This window comes from Pollicipes pollicipes, unplaced genomic scaffold (assembly GCF_011947565.3).
Source record: "Pollicipes pollicipes isolate AB1234 unplaced genomic scaffold, Ppol_2.1 Scaffold_4295;HRSCAF=5057_pilon_pilon_pilon, whole genome shotgun sequence".
Classification (NCBI taxonomy): Eukaryota; Metazoa; Arthropoda; class Thecostraca; order Pollicipedomorpha; family Pollicipedidae; genus Pollicipes; species Pollicipes pollicipes.
The window spans coordinates 35507086-35529970 of NW_023596461.1; the positions used below are offsets into that span (position 1 = coordinate 35507086).

At 46.0% G+C, this 22885-nt stretch overlaps 1 long non-coding RNA gene across 1 annotated transcript; it reads left to right on the forward strand.

Moving 5' to 3' along the window:
* The first annotated feature begins 9009 nt into the window (after positions 1 to 9009).
* LOC119097621 (uncharacterized) lies at positions 9010 to 14220 on the forward strand. The gene is made up of 4 exons (XR_005094170.1): positions 9010 to 9377; positions 11063 to 11133; positions 11875 to 11957; positions 14009 to 14220. It is a non-coding gene; the product is annotated as an uncharacterized LOC119097621 (long non-coding RNA).
* The last annotated feature ends 8665 nt before the right edge of the window (positions 14221 to 22885 follow it).

The following is a 22885-nucleotide window of genomic DNA, read 5'->3' on the forward strand; positions in this document are numbered from 1 at the left end:
CGCAACCCTGCCCTTCTTAAAGCCTAAGCCCCTCTAGTTTCTGAACTACATGCCCACGAAGATGGGGAAGGTATATCGCGGAGAACATTGTAAAGTGACCTCGGCATCCATGACGTCATAATAACGTTATTCAGGTCTTCCGATTCCATAAGTCATGCGGTGACCAAGATCAAGAAAAACTTGATTGTTGATGCGTTCATATCCGGCGTTCGTGAGCGCGATCTTCAGGTATGATGGCGGTCAATTGGCTCTTTATCAGTATTGTTCGAGATACGATGGCGTCATAAATGCATGACGCACTGAGGAGCATATTTACTGAACGGAGAATTATGCTGTCAAGAGCAGCCCCACCTAAAAAGCACAGCAATGGTTGTAAGTGAACTGATTTTATCATACCTCATACCTGGTTATCATCTTCAACTCTGAAACATTCCCTTAAATATCCGATGCGTGTTATTATACTGAAGCACTACGAGAACAATAGTTGGACTAAATTTTTGATGCGTACTAGTCAGCACCTGGTCTCAATCGTTTCGCTAAACTGTTACCAATTTTTTCTTCTTTGTAGGTCTGAAAAACATTCCGTTTGCTTAGAGTGTGATGAAGTAAGTTTTGGGCACGCTACGCCATGTACGACTTTGTTCGAAGTAATGAGAGACAGACTGACACTCGATTTACTTTCATCTGAGTTGAATTAATTCTGATTAAAACCTTTGAGCGTCGACCCATAATTCAAAACACATCACTCACCAATAAGTGGTTACAGCTGACTCTTGACTCTGTGTTTGTTGAGTGTGACTGTGACCCTGATGTACGAAAAAAAGGAATGAAAACACGAATTGAAACACGTTGAGTTGATCGAAAATGGTTATTACGTATGGGTGAATTTAATCGAAACTGTGTAGTTGTGTTGCAAGAGTGACCAATGAAGTGATATGTCCATGGTCAATCCTGGGTTTAAGATTACGCACGAGTGTAAAAATGTGGTACAACCAACCACAAGCTCTACATATGAGCTTAACTATCTCCTCTTATGCCACACAATGAGGACAAATAAAAAGTGAGCATGTCAATGTCACGTAGTCAGTGGAAGGCGCTGGGTAAGATTAGGGTGCAGAGTCAACTGAATTGACATTTGCACTGCTTCTTGTTGAAAACCTAAAATGAATATGTCCTTAAAGGGAATGTTTCACATTTAAAGATATTCAAGCAAGCATCAGATATGATGAAACGAGCTCAATTATAACTTTTCGGATACTTCTTTATTGCGGATGACCGCTCCAGACAGCACAATTATCTGTTTAGTAACTATACTACTCAATAGCCATGGCATGGTTACATCATCGTGCCTATTACGTCTAGAAATCGCGGTCACGAAGGTCGGAATTGAACGCCTCGACAATTATATTTTCCTTGGCTTTGATCGGTACGTGGATTATTTAATGGCAGGGCTCTAAGTGCATTATTACGATGTCATCAATTCCATGGTAACTGTGAAACACCGTCCCGATATATCTTCCCCATATTCGCGAGCATTTAATAGCTCAGAAAGTACACGGGTTTAGGTCTTAAGAAAGGCAGGGTTGTGAACAGCACCAAAGGGTCTTCAAGATGTCCATTTCTGTTAAAAACTCTACATTGGAATGGAGTGTTCTTCCTTTGGTGTATATTTGAGAAAAAACGTACATGGTTCAGATATTTCTGCTGGAATCTCTGGACTATGTAGACAAAACTATATCACTGGCTAGTGCTACTGCACCACCATAAGGATATAATAATGACATGCATTGTCATTATTTTTTTAACTCAAATTACCGTCAACATGTCTTTTTCTTGACTTTTTTGAATTTTTTTGTAGACTACACTTTTTTCTTGCTAGCTCCAGAGTGCATCTCGAGTCCGTGACAACTGCAGTAGGCGCGACCACCGTTGTCATGACGACGGCAGAGATTGCGCACGGTCGTCGTCAGCTGTCACGGATTAGAGGTACCACTTTTGAGCTGTTTTAATATGCATATTGCCGGCCAGCGGACTTAAAAGTGACACTTGCACTGACATAAATGACGTGAGCACAAATAAACGTTGGTGATGGGCACAGCGAGGAGCTAGGGTAAGTTACCGAAAAAGGCATTGATTTAAATGCTCGCAGTGCGTCACTTTGGACCATTTGATACTTATTTTCCCAAAGCCAAAGACGCCGCGGAAAGAGTCACTGTTGTAAACACCGTAGGAGGAAAATGAAAGCCACGGTAACGCTTGGCTGAATTCGCGTGATGATAGCCGTATGTTTGCATATCTTTTTCGGTAAAAACAGTTTTGTTAAGCTTTAGTAGCCTTTGTTAAACAGTGATTTCGGCAAAATAAGGGGTGTTGCAAGCTTTACAGACACACATTGGAAAAAGGAAGGAAAATTAAGTGTATTACTTTAATAATGGTAAGTAGCAAGTGGAATGAAATTCCTCCTGTCTTCAGAAGGATTTTGAAAACACTGGTATTACCGAGGAAATCACATTTGTCTGATCAAATGATAAGTGAAAGGTAGAGCAAGGTGACGAAGTTCGTTTAAGCACGTTGAACAACTGAATAAGCTCCACCAGCAACTGATTTCTTGATTACCTACCCACGTAGCTTCTGAGCTAATTAACCTTAATATTGCTATGTCTTAGTGACAGGTTGTGGAGGAACTTCTTGGTGCCACCTGTGCAATGGAACTTGTGTATGTTTTGCCCAACACGGATTCAGCAGTGCATTGAATTAATTCAGAGACTGGCATTGGTAATGGACGTTAAAATGCCCTAGGAGTGTTTGCAGGTCTAGTCTGAATGGTGCTGCATGGGTGCTGGACTAGTTCTGTCGCCTGACCTGCGTCGCAGCCACGCGGGGCCGAAGCCGTTCGTCGCAGGAGAGGAAGGGGATTCGTATTGACGAAAGCGTGGCTAGATTTGTACAGCCAATCACATGTATTCGAGTTAGACCATTTCTTCATTTAAGAAGTGCCGTCAGACCTTCGCCACCTGAGCAGATAGACGTGGAGCTAACAACACCTTGTAACCGTGCGTACCGTCCGGAAATCATACTGGAAGATCAACGCTGCCAGACCCGAAGATACGTCTGCAATGGACCAGGAAGCGGAATCATCTTCTGCTTAGGGGCAGTCCCTTATGCCCTCAATGATTGACCCCTGTGGCGTTAGTCGAGGGAGGTGGAACCATCAAATCTACGCAGGCGCGAAGCTCAGTTTGAGTTCACTGGCACCGATCACCCGGCCACAACATTGGTGTTTTTTTGCCTCGTTGACATGTCATTGAAAGCGTTACTTTGTTTAAATGTATGGTGCTCACTGACCCAGCGGCTAACATTGAACCGGCTCGTGGCCACTAATGTTGGAGCAGCGTGTTTTCGGAATTGGCCCAAATGCCAAATTAGTAAACGACTCTGGCCGCTAAACTCTCAGAAAAGACGAATGTGCTAATGCATGGACAAGACTCATTTGTGCAGGTTTGTAACGAGTCGGCCTCCATTTGCTCAGCCGTGGATAGTACACACATCGCAAAAAAATGACCCCATCTGTCACTATTCCTTTCGCTCCATGTCACGCAGAGCGCCGTACCTGCTTTATGACGTTACCGTTGCGCTCAGTGCCATGATAATGGTTTTTAGTGTCATGCAAACTTTACTAATGGAGCTACTTAACTATTAAATAGCCTTCACAGTCTCCCATTTCCGGCATGCAGTTGTGATTGGCGACTTTAAATCGCAGCCGATGATAATCCTACTGTGTAAAAAACACGACAAGGGATATGGACAGGCGCGCTGCACCTTATAGCCTCTCGTCCACCCTTTTATCCCCTTTGTCTATCCTGCATACTCGCTAAGCCTCGTTTGTCCGGGGCCGGCCGCATGCGCCAGCCACGAATGGGCCCATGTGCTCCCAGGTGGGAGCCTCGTCCGAACGCCGTGCACAAACTCGAAGAGGAGTCCCTACGCGGGCTAAGCCTGGGTGAATGGCCCCCTAGGTACAGATAGTTCCATCCTGCACCGTAATTCTCCGGCATTCCATAGCCCCGAAGTGGTCATGACCGGCGAAACTGCTCCCATCTAAACAACTGAAACATCTCGGTCTCCTATTTACGAGCATCTTGTGGTTCTTCAGCAGCTCCGCTAGCCACAAACGTCTTTATTATCTCACACTCCTCACCTGAACAAGAAGCACATCCCGCACATTTTTATAACCGTAGATTGCAAAGTACATGACACTACCCCAAAGATCTACACTGCTGTAGTTATTCTTTAGTCTAGTTAAATTTGCTGCCAGGTAATCATAGAGCGAATTCTTCAAGATTTGGTGTGTATTTTAAGAGGAGACAGAACACTTTGCTGTGAGTTAAATTGGCGAGTGGGTTTTTCAAAGTTTTACACGGTACATGAAGACAAAAACAAGCTTTTCCTCTTGTACGATGGCGTCAATAACCTGTAACCTTGACTGAAATCGATCAGTGACCACCCGCTCCCCTGTCCCCCTCCCCCACCGACTTGCGTTCGTCTCCGTGCTGTGATAAGGTTGTCACCAATTCCGGAAGTCGTGCATTTTATATTGTGTTGAAGAACGTGTAAATCCATGGTGATGCTGTAATTAGAACCAGAAATATACGCTGCACATAGAACCAGCCGATTTCTTGCGGTATAGTCATGCGCCGAAGCTGATGAGGCATGCCACAGGAACGACATCAATGACTCGGCAGGATCACTTACGCACCAAAGTAATGGTATCAATGACTCGAGAGCATCATTTAAGGTGTATTTTTGTTGTACGTGACCCACTAGCTACTTACCATGACAAAATCAGTGATTGTCCAGCGTTGGAATCTTGTTCTCTAGATTTACAACGCTGTTTTAGTGGTGTTAAGCGTTCTTAAAGCCTCAAGAAAACTATTCTTGCTACAGCTGCACATGACGGATCTTTAATGTCACCAGCGATATCACAGGCTCAAAACGGATGGGTGGGCTGTTTTGCTAGAGCTGCGAGCTTAACTTTACAAAACTTAAATACCACAGTCGTTTCTTTTCCTTCTTGGTAACTTATTCTTCTTCCGATACCTTTGGTACCTCTGATTATTCAAAGCGCAAAAAATACAAGTCATGTATTTGATCGGCAATATGGCTCCTCTTTTCACCGCTTCTAGTGAATGGATGAGTGCTTCATCGACCTTTTAGCAATGATCCCGTTTCAGAACTAGACACAAGCTTACGCATCCAGTGCAGTTTCGCGTTTTCATACTTTTTAGATAGCCAGGTCTAAGCCAAAGATGGGGGAAGCCTAGGAAAAGGATTTCTGTCGACACGTCGTCGTTTCCTCTTCTATTTGAAGGAAAACTACGCTCCTTTTATGGTACAGCAATTTATTGGCGGTCATCACGACATGAATGTCAAATTTCGCACGAACAGACTTACATTATAACTATTTGTTCACACCAGAGCACTAGATATTCAGTATTTCAGCTTGTAGGCCGGCGCAGGGGCATACGAGCGAGCAGACTTGTACGCCGGGGCAGGGGCATAAGAGCGTGCAGGTTTGTACGCCGGGGCGGGGGCATACGAGCGAGCAGGCTTGTACGCCGGGGCCGGAGCGTAAGAGCGAGCGGGCTTGTAGGCTGGGGCCGGGTGGTAGCTAGGCTTGTGCTCCTCATAGCGGGGCTCTCCAGTGTAGGTCACCTCGGCGTTGTAGCCTCCGTAACCGTGCTGGTCAGCGATGTACTTGACGTGCTGGGTACGGCCATCGGGCAGGTTGACCGAGTAGTAGCCGTTGACATTCTTGGTGTCACTGTTCTCGTTCTGAGAGAAGACGGCACCGGAGTAGTGGTCGTTGACGGCATAGTCAAACTGGTGGGGCGTGTCGTAGTTGGCTGGCTCCTTGTAGGACGACTGGTGGTAGCTCAGGCCATGAGAGTACGCCGGCTGCGGGGCGTAGCTGTTGGCAGGAGTGGCGGAGGCCACAGCCAGCAGAGCGGCAACGATGAACACCTGCGGAATTCAAAATGCTGTCATTTCCTATAATCCCATCTTGTTACATCAGTGGTTCTCTTCTAGCGGGTTTTGAGATATGAAGTGGTACCGTAACCCTAACCAAAAGAAAGCTGATCATTGGGGTTGGAGCATGCAGCTTTGCACGAGCGTGCTGGTACTTGCCTTCATGTTTGTAGCGTTGGTCTTGTCGACTGATGCTGTGAACGGTGAACGGCCTGGTTTTATACGCGCTCACGGTCTTGACCTGGACAGAGAGGCTGGGCGCGGCCCCGTGAATTGAATTTGGAATGATGCTAAGACAGCGGATTGCATGTTCGCTACTTCACACTTGCGTTGAATATTAATGTAGCGAATTGACATGAATTTAGTCTGATTTTAACAGGAAAGGATGTGAACGTTAAAGTTGTTTCGCTGCTGTTGTAGTTACTTGCGTTCCGCTGGAGCATATGCGACACGTGAGCGTTGCAGCGCGGCTGTACCGGTTCTTGGAGGGTCATACCACGACAAACGGTCGGAGCGTGACACGGCACAGCGTTCAAATTGGACGACAACACATATATAAGATACCTCTACCGCGAAAACACAATTTTAAAAGTTTTAGAGCAGTGCGGCTTACCGATAAGGCACTAGGACTAGATGAAAATATGCAATGATATTTCGAAACTATTCTTCTATTAGTTCTAACGAAAGCAGTTCTGTGGGACGTAAGGTTTGGGAGACGTGTATCGGAAAACCAAATAGTTGTATTGTTTTGGAACGTGGGTCAATATATTCTAAGTCAACTAGGCACGCTCGTGCTTACTTCACCTCATGTGCCCTAGGTTGGCCTTTCACCTCATTGTCTGAAAAACATGGTACAATCTATATTTTTTAAACAGTTATGCAGTTATGGACCAGTTTTTGCCGTTCAGCTTAGAAAGCATGTGAGCGATTTCTTCTAGATCGGTTTGCATATCCAGTTTAAGCATTGGCAGATCAAGCACAGCGGCGCGCCACGTCAGGTCACCGGGCGTGGACGGCTCACTTCGTCGGCTAATGTGACAGTGATCTTGAAGAGATGCATTTCGATATAAATAAGGTCACTTAGGTAGTCTTCCGTCGTACGTAAGCAATGTCTGAATGGCGAGTGCGTATCTGTCGTCCTTCACGAGTCTTGCATAGTCGGCAACGTCGTGCGCTCTTCCGCCATCACAGCACACCCATAGCCATTCTATCAAGCTGATCTAAGGTTGCATTACTATACTCTCCAATACCTCATTGGAAGCCGGAGGAAAGTCGCCTCGGTTGGCAACAGTACGCATATAATTCAACGCCGGCTCCGAGTCAACAAGGCACGGGGGCAAACAGAGGGTCATTTTTTGATAGAGTTTTATTCCCGGGACGTCGGGAAAATAAGGACGTACAATTTTGCTGTTTTTAACAAGTACTTGCAGGGAGTGCTCAATGAAAAGAAACTATTGTAATTAGGCGGAGAACTGGAATGGAAAATGTATGGAAGACCACGGCTCGGAGCTTAAGATATTATTCGATATTGTGTTTTCTGTATGTTTCCACGTATTCAACCCCCCGTCGTTTTTGAGTTTTGCAGTTGTGTCATTGAACGCAAAGGATATTTTTTGTCTAGTTATTGTCAGTATACATGCAGCATTAGCAGCATGCATGCAGCATTGGACGAGAGTACTGGTGCATGCCTTCATGTTCGCAGTGTTGGTCTCGTCAACCGGTGCTGTAAACTGCAGTCTACCGCATACATGCCTGCGGTCTTGACCTTGACTGGGAGACTTTGCTCGGCTCCATGGGTGAATATAGGTCAGTGCTGGAAGTGAACCATGTGCGGTGGCTAGCTTATTGTCAACTGTATTGAAGGTGAGATCACACTTTCGCATACCCTATTATTTGATTTCATTACGAAAGGCCGTAACCTCCTGATCATTCATGTCCAGTGCTCATGATAATCTTAGATGGGCGTTGCACGCAATCGTCCGTGAGCATACGACTAGATACAGCCACATTTAACTCGGGACGGGCATCGGTGCAGCGGACGAGCCCTCAACGACCCAATATTTGCGGTGAGAGGAAAGAAGGAACACAGCCGCGGTAATCATCAGATTGCTCACCGTGATTCTGTGTCAATAAAGTGAGATCAGTGGGTGCCTGTCGGGAAATGTGAAACACTTGAATAGGTCAGCTTGATTAAAAAATGATTGTGAAAGAACTCTCTTTGTGTGCTTGACGACTCAGGCATGTTCAGTACACGTGCAAGACACTTGATATTTTGCACTCATGTATCAAAAAGAGTGACATAGTGTTATTTGAACAGCTCGCAGTCGCCATGCGTAGTACGAACGGTAGGTGTCCGATGCGACGTGTCCGATTAGCGACGTGTCAGCCATTGTTTGTAGCATCTTACCGCAAACACTTCTCCGATCAGTATGTTGTCTATTGACCGCGTAAATGATTGGCTGAATGTGAACGCATTGTGTAAGGTAACCAATTAAAAGAGAGCAAAGGAAGAAAAGCGCAGAAAAAAGAAACAGCTGTTCGGGGTCACGGGTCGGTGTTGCTAGGTTACTTGATGAAATCGTCGAGCGCGCCTGTGCTGGTGTGGTGCGTGTGTGTGTGTGTGTGTGCGTGTGTGTGTGTGTGTGTGTGTGTGTGTGTGTGTGTGTGTGTGTGTGTGTGTGTGTGTGTGTGTGTGTGTGTGTGTGCGTGTGCGTGTGTGTGTGTGTGTGTGTGTGTGTGTGTGTGTGTGTGTGTGTGTGTGTGTGTGTGTGTGTGCTCTTGTGTGCCGTGAAAACAGAGGACCAAATCCGGTTACACACCCAACAACCCGTCACTGCCGAGGTCCGGTATTCACTACCGAGGTCCAAATGCCGGACCTCGGTTTTCAGAGGCCTTAAATGAGATATTTAGTCTTGTTTGAACATGTTTATTCGATTTTCAGCTGGTCCTCGAAAACGCAATTATACGCATTTTTACTTCCGGTTGTGTAAAGTGTGTTATCTTGGACGAACTGCGCGCGTGTGTAAGTTTTTCAGGTGGCAAGGTCACGTGGAAGAGAATAGAGATGAATAAGGAAATGCAAAATCACGCTGCTCCATGATGTGGTCTCATCACTTGTAAGTTGTTTGCGTTTGGTATAAGCATTTAAATCACATTGAATCACGTTGAAACTGGTGATGAAAGATATTAATGTAAATTGTGTTAAGTCACATGGGATACGTAGCTCTATCGCCGCCACTGCGCGTTCTTGGAACGAGCGCGACGGTGACGTTGCGGTGTGCGGCCCCTCGGACGAGAAGACTGGGCTTACGTTGGATGCAAGTTATTGTCGTCGGGCAAGGTTTTAAAAAGTGAGTAGTAAATATTCGAAAGGGATTGGTGAACCCTGTTTACCGACAACTGTAGCTAATGGAGGACTGATCTGCCTTGATTGATTAGAGAATGGTGTGCTGATAAGGATAGTTGCTGAAGTGGCAAACATTGTGTTAGCTTTTGAAGGTGGTTGAAGAGATTGACTTCAGCAATATTATGCAATTGTCTGGGTAGGTTTATCACGCTAGACCAGACGTTTGTAAGGGGGATGATTGCAGTTTTTCTCATGCATTTGCAGTGGGTGTTGTATTACATTTAAAAAATGTTGCCGTTAGGTACTTACAGACATGTTCCCCAACCCCCTAGAACAACACGTTTTTAGAGGCTTTGGGCACCAATTTAGCCTTGAAGGGGAAATCATTACAAACATAAGGTTTTCCATACATCGGAACCTTAGTGTGTGGTAGATACCAGAGCATAAAAGGGTGTGTGCCACATTTGTATGGGTTTCAATTGAAATTAGCCATCTTGAAGATCATTCAGTATGTTACACAGTCCTGCCATTCTTAAGCACCCTTCTAATTTTGTAAACCTTTCTAGTTTCTGATCTACACACCTGCAAAGGTGCGAATATTATTTCGTGGTGACTATTTCAAGGTCACCCAGGCACCCACAACGCGTAATGTCTTCAAATGCTGCCATTTCATTGGCCATGGGGCGATTAAGGCAAGCCATCATATGACCGTTGCGTCGTTCATATCCGGCTTTGTGAATACATTTTCAGACGTAACGACCGTCGGTTGGCTCAAATCAATGTTGTGCAAGATTACGTAAGTTGTTCAGTGCATTAGCATTAGCAGAGGAGCATTTTTCACATAGCTAAGACAATATTAATAGCCTTATTCGTCGAAGAAAAACCGGGAGAATAAAGATATAGTTGAATTGATATTTCGGCAACATGCCTATATTGAAAAAGTAGCAGAAATAAATTCAAAATTGCCTGCTGGTGGCCCTACCCGATTTTTCATCTTTTTTGGAAATAGAAAGCCAGTTTTTACAGGACACCAATTCTTAGAGGATTAAACAAAAAGTTATTGCTAGCCGTTACCACGATACGGTGCTTATCTAATAATCAGAATAGGCGACAATACGTGTACATGCAAACTAATTCAAGCAAGTAGGCGTCATGCATTACGCTTCGTTCAAACATACAAACGAGTTGAGGTTAACAGGTATCACAGTCGCGCATCAATTATACATGCAAGCGATTTCAACTGAACAGACATCGCATATCACGCGTCAGGCGTCACTTCACATGTTAACTATTTTAAGCTAGCACACATCGCATATAAAGGCACATATCATGTTCGCAAAATCGGCCAGGATGAGCTCTGTATTTTAAAATTTGGTCGCTGATTTTTTGCAAGAATAGATTAAATTTTTCCCTACCTGGGTGGCCCTCTGCTCTGTAGACGACTTTGGGCTCTAAAAGGGGCATAGGGTCCATACCTCCCTCGATTTCAGCCTGAGCATGTTTTGCCAAAAAATGGTCACCGAAAGGGGTATTCCCTGTTTTGTTTGAGTCTATGTCGGGAAGTCCATACGTTCCTCACGTTTAAGATACAATGAACACCTCCGGGGCGCTAAAAACAAAAAAAATACTTACTTAGTCCTTAGTTAATCTCCACCCACTGAATAATTTTTAGCATTGTTGCTGTTTCAGGTGATGTTATAGCCACTGGACATTGAAGCGATTGAAGACCAGAAAGCCTTAGTGCGACCGGCTTGATTCAGGTCAGTTGATGTCAGGAAAGTCAAATTATTTAGGAAATGACTACTCTGAAGAGGGTGTGAATCATTTGTGACATGTAGAATTTGTTGTCATCAGCTCTAATCTAGCAATTCATGCATGCTTTTCTTTCTCTATCTACCCCATCACATTGTCCAACACTGTCAACACCACTGCATCGTCCGACCCCCACAAATATGCCACTACACTGCCTGGCTCCACCATCCCTATCAGTGCCTTAACCAGTAGGATGTCATTACAGTGCATGACACCATGCACCCCACCACAATGTCTGGGTCTACCCATCCCACCATGGTGTCTGACCCCTCCAGCTCCATGCGAGTGTCGGCTCCATGCAGCTGACCCCATTGCCCTGCCAGTTTCACCAGTGTCTGATCCTGCCAACACCACCAATGTCTGGCTCCCCCCCCTACCATTGTGTGACCATAACAGCTCCTGCATGGTGCGTGACCTCAGTGTAACGCCATTTTGGTACCTCATTCCACCATCCTCATCGCTGGTCTACGCAAGCACGTGTCGACTGTACCAGCCCCACTTTATTCTGCAACCAACGCCACCACCACCTGCACCAACGCCACTAACATATCGCGGCCTGCAATTATGTAGGTACACCCGCATCCGCGTTATTGAATGGTCTTGTCAACATTTAGTGCTCCTTCTCTGTGGCACCACCGGTGCATGGCGTCATTCTTTAATGAAACATGCAAAAACATTTTTGTTCTCAGGTGGCTTATATGTATACCATTGGGAGAGTTAAAGAAGTTTAGTCCTCTAAAAGAAGTCCTCCGGAAAGTTTACTGCAACAAAGGTAACTCAGGCTATATTTGGGATGCTTAAGGACTTACGCGCAACAGCATTTTCATATGCTATTTGCAATATGGAGCATGATATTCTTCGGGAAGGACAGATTTTGGGGCGTTCGGGTCAAGAGTTCGAGCTCATGGGTCCTCGAGAATATTTACCACGGGCACGGCTACCCGAAGAAAAATGAGAAGCATTGGCGATGGTGGAAATAGGCCTCGCAAGCAGTTTCCCTGCCAAATTCGAACAGGTGGGGTGCAGAAGTTGCTTTAAAAAGTTTTTAGTCACTGGCAGTCTCGGTCTTTTCATTGTATGTGAAATGTGTATGGCTTAGGGTGTTTGCTGCAACATAGTTTCTTTAATTATTTCCTATGAATGGGACGATTGAACCAAGCCTTGGATCATTACTATATGTTGTTTTACGCATTTTACGACGGGATCAATGATATATATATACTATCTATCTATATCTATATCTATATATACACATATATAGATATAGATATATATATATATATATATATATATATATATATATATATATATACATATACACATATATATATACATACATATGTATATATATATATATATATATATAATATACATCACCAACGCCGGTTTGTTTGCGCGGAAATCACCGACGCTTTCATGAGCGTGGGGTCCGGCCGCTCACTGAACATAGCTTGTGGTAGCGGGTTTGGCTGCCACATCCGGCTCCGGGCCATAACGGTGTTGCCAAAAACCCATCGAGGGGACACTAAGCATGGTTCTGGTCTGCGCACTCCGGGCAGACCAAAATGCCTTCGAAGAGACCTCGTCTGCGGGGGCTAGACAGACGAGTGTCTCGCAATGGCGTGGAGAAGCCCATCCGCAGCAAGGAGGGGTGTCGGTCTTCCAGCGTGTCACGTTGTCAAAAACAGTTACGGCGTTGGTGTGCATTGGGGCTGCCTCCCATCTGTTTCGCGGCCAGCATCACGGTGTGACGTCGGATAGTTTCAAATGCGATGGTCAGGTCAGCGGTTTGGTTGTCTGGTCTTTTTGTAATTTTTGTTGATGCATTCACATATAGCGTGCAATCACACTCACAATACGCACTCGATCCAAAATCATAAATCAAATATATCATAATGTTTGCATAATGGCGCACACTACCTTCATCCTGCACTACCCGCGATATGGCAGTGATCAGAAAACTGTCCACTCTTACCAACCAGCCAGTAGACATACACTTGGGCTAGGGGGGCGTACTCGCCCGGGGGCTGGGATGACGGTCTGTGGGCCACCGCCGCCTGTCTGTCGTAGTTTCGTCATTTCTTATTGATGCATTGTTTGAGCTTAGAGGCAATAAGCTTTTTACCACAACTCGTTTCGGTTATGCCTCGCTGTCTTACGACTGTTAACCGTATGGCGTGCATGAACAGCATGGCATTGACAGGGCGTAGTAAGCCTAGGACATCAGGGCATGGACTCGCAATTGCCGCATGCGGTCAGCGATGATACTGGAACTGTTGCTCTTCTCTAAATCGATTCCCATCGCAGCTGTGCGTGCATGGCTACAGGAATGAAGACAGGCACGCCATAGTTTGCCAACGGGCGCGCGTACCATGCATGAGGGCCGTCCGAATCACGGTAGCTGCTGATCGCGTTGACGATGAATGTTGGCGACTCTGCTGTTGTTGGCCTAATTTCAGGTTAAGTTCGGCTGCGTGGCTAGAGCTTAGTACGATTTATTGTTGTCCCCCTCTCTCCGCCCCCATCGCCGCCCCATCACTTCCTTCTTCTTGACGGCAGTGCATGTGCTCTAACAAGATGGGTAATATGTACGCGGACGGGGGGCATGTGGCCTCCGATATTCGTTCACGGATTTGCTGTGAACTGGAAAGCTATCTTTCCGGACACGACTATTGCACAGCTATTTTAATTCCACCACCCGTGAGCCATCAGCGTGGTGCATGCCCACGCTTCTGAACACAAGCATAACTTTCTTTCACGTGGGGGTCACAATCCTGTTCTGAACTGAAATTTCTCATATCTCACCCGTTTTCGACTTTCCAGATTACTCCCGAGAGCGACACTCGTTAAGGATGCGAGTATTTGAAGTTCCGCTTTCAAGCATTGGACGGCCTGCAAATTACCATTGGAGCCAAACTGTATGCATTTTCTAGATGATCTTAAATACGGAGCGGTATTCTAAAGATGTAGTTGTGCAGTGTGTAGTTCGTAGATTACGAAACAACGGAGCGAGAATACAGTTGGCGTTCCGTTTTGGGTCAATTATTTTGTTTTCCTTTTTCCATGTTTTAAAGTCGCTGTGCCTTATGCTCAGGATCGAAGCAAAATGTACAGGAGTAGGCTGCGATGTGATGCGTGTTGTATAAAACCAATAAACCAAAAATGGCATCTCTGTCTGCAAAGGGAAAAATCTGGACGAAGTCGACTACCTCAACAGCGCACCAATGGCAGAAGAGGACGGTCCGGAGGACATAGGCTAAGACGATTGTGTGGTGGAGGTCGCAAATGTCCTACCTGGACAAAAAGCCAAGAGGGTAAGGGAGACTTGTTTTCGTAGGAGACATCTTCACATCGAGAGACTAACAATGACGCTCAGGAAAAAAACACCACTGGCAAAAAAGACGTATTGCCTGGTGCAATGCGGAAAAGGCAGCTGTGATGAGGCAGCTGGGCATGTTTGTTAGCCACATGGAGGTTTCTGGCCAAGCTGCATGCTTACGTGCCCTGTCAGCAGAAAATGCTCTGTCCTAGCGCTCATGGAGAGATGTTAAATCCATGTCCATAACGTGATTGTTAGAGTACGTCGTAAGGCGAAATGAGTCTCAGTGACTTACACATTAGATGTCGACTTCGTTCACGTTTGGATGATGCTCGCTAGTAAATTTCGCAACGACAAAAACGATCTCCTTGTTGTTGCTCCCGTTTATAGTAGCAATCTGTGTAGGTGGAGCTGATGAACGGTGAAAAAGCAGTGCTCACCAAGGGCAGTGTGGCGAGATTTGCAATTCTGGGCGGAAGATGACACCTAAGCACGGAAATAGACCCACCCCATTGGTAAAAACGCGTTATACCTGAATGTCAGTTTGGAAGCAAATTAGGTGTGTCATTCTCCTGTCGCATCTTTCCAATACAGGATTCAATGCAAATGCTTCTTTCTCTACGTCATTTTTGAGATCCGTTGGCAAATCTGACACCACTACACTTAACCAAAGCACACTTGTTACATTGGGAAGTGGTGGGCCACAGGGGCCTTTGACTAGTTTTTGAAGACTGGAATGGGCGCGTGGGTGTCGAGCACGAAATCTCGCATCAGCCAAACAGCCGACATGTTTATGAGGCAGCTCGTTTGGCTTCAGTGACTGACTGCAATGACTGTAACGACTGACTCATTGATTTTAGTGTTGCACGGTCCTCCTTCCTCGGTCAGCAGCTGATTGCTACATCCCGCCGCACCATGGATTCCACTTGTATGAAGAAAGTGCATATGCGTAATTGACACGTATATAAAAACCCAACACATACGCAAGCCGTGGGAAAGGCACATTTAACAGGTATCATGAGCACGTGACTCACAGTTACACCAACAGCGAACCATTCACCCACACTCAGTCGCATAAGAGGCCATCATTAAGTAGACCGCTGCACCGACGCCGGCACAAGCCGTATCCCAAAAACGGGCCACAAACTGTGCACCCCACCAATGGAGGCCGCCGCGCACTCGCGCCGCCAGTCACATCCACAGCATCAGAGGCTGTGTGCTGTCGCCCTAAGACACCGGGGTTCGCGAGCAGGGTCGAGCAACATGGGGCTTTGTATACTGACTGGAACACCGACAGTGTAGAAGAGACTGTCGGAGTCACCTGCGAATGAGATGAACGGCGGCTGCCCGCCGAAGCACCTGAAACTGCAGTAGCTCGGTCAGCAGATAAGCAGTTCCAGCAGCCCCTCGAGTCAATTTTTCCACCGCTGTCTGGGGCGTCGCCTCCGTTGCCCGCTCCTCAGCCCCGGCCGCCCTCTGCTGCAACCGTTGCAACAGCAGAAGCTTCGGGAAAACCGCCGTCGAGTAGTGTGCCGCCGACCGGGTCATTGATGATGCTTTAGCACTGTTAGCACTATTAGTGCTAAAGGGTCATGGAAACCCAAAAGGCGTTGGTTGCCCTTTCTCCTACTCTAATCGGGCCGTTGGGGACGGAAAACATTTAGTGTCCCGGGTGTCCAGCCGTCGGGGCAAACACTCATCGGGTAGTTTAATGAACTGCAGTCATTCGTTATTCGGTCCGAGGCGATTCCACAACATGGAGCCAATGTCGTATGGAGGTCGATGGAGCCAAAATTCGTTGGTGATATCAACCGGCCTGGGGAGGGCTTTTTCATGAAGAGTGTTCAGCAGGTATTAACATGGCGTATGCTGCTATTTATCCGACTTGATTTAGACTTCAACGGGACGACAGGAAAGTGCACCATGATAAAATAGAGTAAAACGATTGTTATATTATAGATGAATGATTTAAGCAGCAGAAAGCCTACGATCCGCCGTTATTTGCCTATACCTGAACGCAAACCAACAGCCTGACGCGCAAGCAGGAGCGCAGGGAGGGAAGGCCACAGGGGGCACGTTCCCCCTGCCTAAGGTTTCAGGGGACCCGAAGGGCCTCGGGATCTACGATTAAGGGCCTGATTTGAGGGCCCAAAGGCCAGAAAGGTCGGCTGGAAGACTATTCAGAGCCCCGGCCGGCACAATGGGGCACTCCAATGCCAGCGATATTTTTGTTTGGGGGGGGGGGGGCTTTCACTATTGGGGAGCCCTTTATCAACCTTGTGCGTGCCCCTGGCCCATTGCCAAGGCTCTGGCTGCGCGCTTGTGCACAAGATAGCATATTGATATCTGGCCGTGTTTGGTTTGTCGCCGTCGTCTTTCAAAGGTGGCCGCGACACTGGTTTATGAGATGGTCGTTGCCTCGCTGATTAATTAACATGTTGGTTTCAAGCGATACATTTGTCGACAAATATCCAAAACAGACTGTTCGACATCGTCTCTCACCGGTAAAGGGGCCCTCAGTTTCCCAGCAACCCCAAGGAGTCCTTCTGAATGATGTTCGAGGCCCCCGACCTGAGAGCCTTTGTCCCTTTGTCCTTAATTTCCAAGTGCAACTCCCGGTCCTCAATACACAGCTGAATATGACAGAAAAGTCACACACAGTCCTCTGTTATCACTATGTCCTCGGTATTTTCAATTGTCAGTGTAAGCTAAAGATGGCAGCTTTACCCCTCGAACGACCCATCCTGTTCTTAAACAGCCAAATGGCTGCATGGCCTTCCAATTTGGCTGCGATGCCGCCATTCGTTCGGGTGGTTCTCGGTAGTGACGGCTGAGTCAGGTGTCCCGTAAAGCACGGCACACAAGTATGTGTGTGTGTGTGTGTGTGTGTGTGTGTGTGTGTGTGTGTGTGTGTGTGTGTGTGTGTGTGTGTGTGTGTGTGTGTGTGTGTGTGTGTGTGTGTGTGTGTGTGTGTGTGTGTGTGTGTGTGTGTGTGTGTGTGTGTGTGTGTGTGTGTGTGTGTGTGTGTGTGCCGTGTCTGTTAAACTCGTGATTGATTATTGTGCGTTAGGTCTGCTAAAGTTTTTTGTGGTGTTTGGTGAGCTCACATGTTATAGTAAGATTTTCCCGTTGGTAATACGATGAAGAGATCGCCGCTCGGGCCTGTTATGTCGTTTTGACCTTGGCCGTGCGGGGTGACCCACATCCGCGCTGTCCTGTCCGCTATGACCGACACCGGGCGCGGGGTTAACGTTATGCCCGGCCGCGTGTGGCGGCATTTTTCCGTCGCTCCCGGTTTACGTGATGTTGTTTGGAATACCGACAAGAAATTGTGTGTTTTGGTGACATGGCAATGACAAAAGCATCATGTTGACATGACCATCTGATTCGGTCCCTGTCCATTGATGTTCTTGTAGTGAGAAATCTAGATTTTGACTTGCTGGAACGTACGTCCACCAAGGTGAAGCATGCCGTTGAATGATAGCGCAGAATGAACTCTTGTCAACATTAAGTCATGGGACTTATTACGGTGTTCAGCTGTAGCACGCGAGGCATGCGAGACTAGGTACGGAGACGCACAATTGTTTGTGATTTACGCGTCACATATTCATTTCATATAATAATCTTGGAAGGAAAACACACTCCCCGTTGGAAACAAATCACGTGGGGAAATGAATGGGACGCGGCCGGTCACATTGAACCATTTAACAGCGCATCAGGTGGGCGTGACACAATTGCTTCCTAGACGATTCGGTGGATCCGTTCAAGGTCAGTTTTGCAGCGGAGAGGGGTGACTGGCTGGTGACCGACTCAATATTGATTGAGATGATTTTGTTATTTTAGGTGTGCATGCACCGGTAGTTGATATTTAACCGAAAGTAACTGTACTCTTGTGTAGGGTACAGGATGCTACTGTGCACTGTGGTCAATTAACACAATTCTGTGTTGGAACTGCCATATTCGCTCGAGGCCCAACACTGCGGAGACGGTAGGGCCTTATGTTTGGAGCGCAAGCAAATGCCTCTCTGGAATCATAAGCGAGTTTTGTCTTGAAGATATATGGAGGCAGTTAAACCCCTCTAAATAGGAACAGACGTGGCGGCGATTAGGCGCACCACACTAAACGCGTACAGGTGATGTATTTGTTAGCGAGGCACTATGCTGTAGCAATGACGTACAGGCTAACATTGAAGCAGGCGTTATAAGTGATCATAGTGCTGTTGTGGCCACTGCCACGTCCGCTACGCGCCGACGGAGTCCCGGGCTGTTTAGATTTCATAATAACTTGTTGACACACGTAGAGTTTGTAGATTTGGCATTTGAACAAATAATCAACAGTCTTGACAACAAACAACCAATACTGTGTGGAGCAGGCGGACAGAAACGGGATAAAATAAAAGCAGTACTTGCGACCAAATGAAATAGCGACCAATTATTCCTTGAGCAGCGGTGAGTAAATGCACGTGAAGGGGACGATTACTAAAACAAATCATGATGGTGAAGTATTGTAAAGTAAAAAAGGATTGTAAAGTATTGAAGTAAACCTGCTCGCTCGTATGCCCCTGCCCCGGCGTACAAGCCTGCTCGCTCTTATGCCCCTGGGCCGGCCTACAAGACCAAGTACTAAACACCTAGTGCTTTCTGGTGTGTAAGAACCTATTTATAATATGCAGCGAAATTGCTCTCGTGAAGTCTTATATCAAGTGTGGTGATGATAAAAGCAATACAGTGGTGCACAAGAGAACGGACGTATTCGTGACTACAAGAGTAGAGGGATCGACCGAATCCCAACGAAAATGCAGATGATCCGGAGACCCCGGCCCCTCCACCGCGGCAGAGACACCTACATGTTAATACCGTTATTAGTTACTGAAACGTTTAAGGCTGTGGCACCCCCAGCTAATAAGATTGAAACATGGAACAAACTTGCAGCGTATCCAAAGGGGAAATAAATTTACCATTGCCACTCTCATCGTGCATCTATCAGTATGAGTAATCAGCTATTATTATCGCATTCAAGAATGCATCATATACGATGATATGAGCTCAGTTGTACTTGTCGGTATAATTTCAACCCACAAAGATAGCTCTAGACAGCACAGTTTCTCTGCTGAGTCAATACGCTCCTGTATATGCGGTTGTTGTATGTCCTCGTACCTTGCACGACATTGATTGAGAGCCAATAAACAGCCGTTGTATTTGGAAATCGTACTAACGAACGCAAAATATGAGCAACTCGACAGTTCTATTTTTCTTGGCCTACCTCAAAGAGAATCGACTCATGGATTGCTTAAATGAATGTGCTGCATTTCATAACCAGGGTGGCTTCCAGAAAAAAAAACAAGCACATGTATGCTATTCACGCTTAAAGGGAATATCCCACGTTTGAATAGATTTAGGCAACCATTAGATATGATGAAACAGGCTCACTCATAAGTGTTGATATAATTCTATGTCGAAAACCCCGTTCTAAACAACACAGTTTTCCTTTTTAGTAAATATCCCCTATTATGCGTCATTGTTTCATTACGTCATCGTGCTTTTAAAGTGTGCCATCTGAGTATTTTACGAGATTTATAACCAAAAATGTGTAGCTGGTGTACATTAAAGAAGGGAATCAATATTACCAGCACCAAAAGCTGTTTTGGATCAAAGCGTCCTTTTATAGCATGTTCGGGTTCATTAGAAGCTTTGGTGATATGCTCTTCCTTAAGGGATGTACTCCACATTTGCATAGGGATTTGAACTGAAACAGTCGTGTTGAGTTTCGTTCGGTTCAGTTCAAAGCCCTGCCCTTCTTAAGACCTAAAACAGCTTAGTTTCGGAGCTAAACGCCAACGAAAATGTGCAGAATATTTCGGGGAGGCTATTTCAAGGTCACCCAGCAATCCATGACATCATGGAAGTTCATTGAAATCCTATTATTCTAATGGCTATGCGGTGAGCAGTGCCAATAAAAATATGATTGCCTAGTCGCTCATATCTGGCGTCCGTGAGTACGACATCCAGATATGACCGCCGTCACTAAGCTCCCAATCAGTGTTGTGCAAAGTACGACGACGTAATCAAACAATGCGCATGCATATAATACTCCCCTAATACCCCCCAAAATGCACCCATGGTATTCATACAGGACAATGCAGAGTATACGTTATCAGCTAACGGAGAAGCTGGTATGGTGATTCCCCGAAGCTCTTTCTAGAGCGCAGTTCCTATAAATCTGCACGTAAATGATCTACCATCACTTACCTCTAATATGACGTCTCTATTAAATCAGTGTCCAAGAATTGTCTACTTAAGGTGAAAAGCAACGCCTTATAAGGAGTAAATTTTCACTCCTTTTCCCCATAATTTGTGAATTTTCCACTTCTACCTGATGTTGTTGACCGTGCATATCAAACCCATATTTCCTTTTCCGAGGCCTTAAGATGTCATCCAAAACCAACCTCACTTGAAACAATCAAGCATCAACAAGATTCCAAAGAACGTCGACACCTATGGCTGTATTCCGCCTCGTCTACATCTAAATCTTGTCTATGTATAAAAAGGGTAAGGGCACGAGGCACCTTCAAGCCCGAGAGCCCAAGCGACTCCAGCCGCTTGCATGCATCAAGTTTGGTTTGTTTACAAAATGCATCACAAGTTACAGCCGTGTGCCGAACGCATGATTTTCACGCATCCGAATTTTTTTCGTCGCACCACGAGAGAACTACACCACCAAAACAACGCCCAGTACAAACACCTGAATGGCCTGGTAGGGAACTTAACTCCACATTTTTATTTTACCTAAAAAACCTTGACCACTTGAATGCACCACCCCCCACATGCAGGAGTTAAAGTTCTCCTCAAAACGTTCCAACTGCAAAGTGGTACTTATTTCATACATCAATTGGATCAATTCGCCAACCGCCCAAACATCCTTGATATGCTCCCAAGAGTGAACAATTCATAGACGATGAATGAGATAATTTAAAGCGGAGAACATAATTGCAGCATAACTTTTGCCCAGTTTAACTCTCAGTTAGCCGCGTTTTTGTTTAACGGCGGGGCCCAAAAGTGATAAATTTAAGCCATTCACGCTCACTATCCGTCACGGTACATTATCCTAGCGTGCGTGGCTTTGGGACAGATCTGGCGGAGCTCATACAGAAGTGTTTGGTAGCGAAATTCTGTATTATCATGCAGACCTGCTCTTACTTTTGCGTTTTATTCTTATAGGTTGGTGGGCATGATTGATATTTATGTTGTATGGGTGAGTTGAATGACCCTGTCTGCCACCAAACCATCCAAAAGACTATTTGTGTGGGGGAGCGGAAAGAAGCGTGCCCTTAAAAAGTCAAGAAAGTTCTCCGATGGAGCAACTCATTGCTAGCCCTGCTTGCTTTCAACACATGATTTGTAACCAGACTTAGCCACATGTAGCCGCCGTTCCAGCCAAGATCAAGACCGCAGGCTTGCATAAGCCAGACCATTCGCCAATTACAGCATCGGTTGACAAGACCAGCTCTGCGAACATGAACGTAAGCACCAGGACTCATGTCGAGTGCCGTATGAATCAAAGCCAATAACCCTGGGACCACTCGCTGAAAACAGCCAAGCTGCAGTTCTTCATCTCCCCGACCTGACGGGAATGAGGCTCTGCACGAACTGACCCATGTTTAATCCCGGCATGGTTTACACACAGCCGGGGTCAAATTATATGCGTGCTGTATTGAACCCCATGTGTGCAGTTCCGCGCATGCTGGCCAGCACACGAGGCGACTTTGCTACGGCTCGAGATGTGATATTGGCAAACAAATTGATGGCACTTTAGATTAACTTTACATAAAGGTTATCGGCGTGGTGTAACGACTCGGGAGCGCACCAAGTTGCCATCTATACACGACTCGTGAGGTACGAGAGGTACGTAAGGTCCATTAACACACACTCACCATGCAAAGAGTATTCACGAGTAAAACAAATAGTGTCTACATGAGTGGCTTTAAGATGGACATAAATCATTCCAAGATCATGGCCGCAGTTACGCCGTAGGTGTGAGCCACACTGCTTCCATAGGTGCGTGATCCGCCATTCTTCAGATTGATTTCCGACCGATCTGGAAGAAATGCTAGACATTTTGTTTAGGCTGAGCGGCAACAGATTGGTTTTTAATTGCATATTTGTTTAAAGAACAAAGAAGCTGCCATCTGTTTCAGCAAACGAAGTGAAAGGTCAAACTAGAGCGCTATGTGTACTAGTTGATTTTGAACATGATATTGATCCATCTGCAGAAAACATAGATATTTGGTTTTCGGGTGCACTTCTTCCATCCCTCGTGTTGTGCAAGTGTTCATGTTGGCTTAAATGACATGATGCGTCTCGTAATATCATTGCGTATTTCC